This window comes from Lactuca virosa, unplaced genomic scaffold, assembly GCF_052849685.1.
Source record: "Lactuca virosa cultivar CGN04683 unplaced genomic scaffold, Lactuca_virosa_CGN04683_v6 scaffold_42, whole genome shotgun sequence".
Lineage (NCBI taxonomy): Eukaryota > Viridiplantae > Streptophyta > Magnoliopsida > Asterales > Asteraceae > Lactuca > Lactuca virosa.
In genome coordinates this window covers 67501-70000 of record NW_027630003.1, presented here as the reverse complement: position 1 = coordinate 70000, position 2500 = coordinate 67501, and positions in this window count along the sequence as shown.

Sequence of the window (2500 nt, the reverse complement as noted above, 5' to 3'; positions counted from 1 at the left end):
CGCTAGCCAGGCACGGCATCTTTTGTGTTTCCAAGATAACTTCAACACACCGTGATGATTCTAAATGTCTGACAATACTTCTCAATAATGTTTGCATCCTCCACGTTGTCGGCGCTAAACCAATGCTAGCTACGCTTAGGCACCCAATCGCACGTCCAACAAGGATACACCAGCGTACCGTAGTAGTATCACAAAAAGCAACACATGCCACTTTAACGCCTATGTTTTCCCGATCATCAGCACAAATCAAATGCTGGCAGGCACCAGTAGCACGTCGAACGAAAGATTAGCACACACAGAGTGATTTTACTACCACACAAACAGATTCATCCCGCACTGCCAAGGCGAGACCACAACACTGGAACGTTGTCGCAGAGACCTAACAAGGCATCCAAACGCCCTGTCAAGGCCACCACTCGGAAGGGTATTATGTAAGCAACACGGGAACTAAGCAACCATCACCCAAGATCACGCTCAAAGGCCGTCTGGCGCGTTCACCCCTTGCCGTGCTCACTCACGGCCACCCCCCTATATATACATATTGCACAAAGAGCTTGGTGACAGGAACAGACATTGATTTCCCTGAGGATGCATAATTTTTAGTATGCTCGCGACGTCGAGGAAAATCTAGGCCACGGGGCTCATTTTCAGGTCATCGTGTCGAGGAAAATAAAGGCAACGGGGCTAGTTTTCATGTCATCGTTCGAGAAATCAAGGCAACGTGTCGAGGAAAATGAAGGCAACGGGGCTAGTTTTCAGGTCATCGTTCGAGAATTCCAAGGCAACGTGTTGGGGGGTGGCCTCATACATGGGTCGTGGGGCTTGGCTTGGCTTGCCCTGTTGGTGCCGATACAGCCTCACGATTCTTAGTTGCCCATCCCACATGCCGGGCACCTATGCGAATGAGACCCCATGGTACCCCCTATATATACATATTGCACAAAGAGCTTGGTGACAGGAACAGACATTGATTTCCCTGATGATGCATAATTTTTGGACACGCAAGACGTCGGGGGGAGGGGACACGGGAGTGGGGCGTCTATGGGGGGAGTTTTGGCCTCGTTTTCGTGAAGACCGGGCGCCTTGGCCATGCCTCGAGCGTGCCAGCCTCGAGAGCGTTGGGCGCTAGACACCAAGTGGGGCGCCGGTGGGAAGCAGTCCCATGGTTCCCCTATATATACATATTGCACAAAGAGCTTGGTGACAGGAACAGACATTGATTTGCCCAGGGATGCATAATTTTGCGAATGTGTCCATAACTCGCTCGAATTAATTCGGATTCACACGAAATGTTGTAGGGATGCTTTTTATTATAAATGAAAGGCTTTGAAATAAAAAAAATGTCATGTTTGGGGCATAAATGTATGTGGCCTATTTTTGGCCATGCCTTGAAGTGTTTGGTTCCCTACTTGTTGATATGTCGCTCAAATCAAGTAGGAATGTCATTGAAACGTTGTGTGGGTCATTGTTAACATAGACGAATGGACTTGAAATGTAATTATATCATGTTCGGGTTTTTTTCCCCTTCGCCTAGTGATAGGCAGGCAGATAAGGCTTTTAGCTATTCATAAGTCGCTTAGATGAACTCGGAAGAACACAGACATAAGTTTGAGTACATCTCAAGCTGTGTTTTTGATTTTGGCATGGAATGTGATGTTTTGGTGCCTTAGCTCCGAGCAGTTCGGATTGGAACTAAAACTTCAATTGACTATGTATTAAGTAGGAACTACAACACTTAAACGGACTCGGTTACAACACTTTTCTCCCTTCATCGTTTGACTTGCTTAGAAATCAGCTCATGGTGTGTCAAGGCCCCTTGTTCCTTAGACCGGTGAGGATGGGCTTGGGTCGTTCGTGGGCATGTGTGTGGCAAGATGCCTTGTTCCCTTGGTCGTTCATGGGGTAGTGTGTGGGAAGAAGCCTTGTTCACTTGGTCGTTCATGGGTGTTTGTGTGGGAAGTAGCCTTGTTCAGTTGGTCGTTCATGGGTGTTTGTGTGGGAAGTAGCCTTGTTCCCTTGGTCGTTCATGGGGTTGTGTGTGGGAAGAAGGCTTGTTCACTTGGTCGTTCATGGGTGTTTGTGTGGGAAGGTGCTTTTTTCCCTTGGTCGTTCATGGGGTAGTGTGTGGGAAGAAGCCTTGTTCACTTGGTCGTTCATGGGTGTTTGTGTGGGAAGTAGCCTTGTTCAGTTGGTCGTTCATGGGTGTTTGTGTGGGAAGTAGCCTTGTTCCCTTGGTCGTTCATGGGGTTGTGTATGGGAAGAAGCCTTGTTCACTTGGTCGTTCATGGGTGTTTGTGTGGGAAGGTGCTTTTTTCCCTTGGTCGTTCATGGCCTTGTTCCCTTGGTCGTTCATGGGCATGTGTGTGGCAAGGTGTCTTGTTCCCTTGGTCGTTCATGGGCGTGTGTGTTGCAAGGTGCCTTGTTCCCTTGGTCGTTCATGGGCGTGTGTGTGGCAAGGTGCCTTGTTCCCTTGGTCGTTCATGGGCATGTGTGTGGCAAG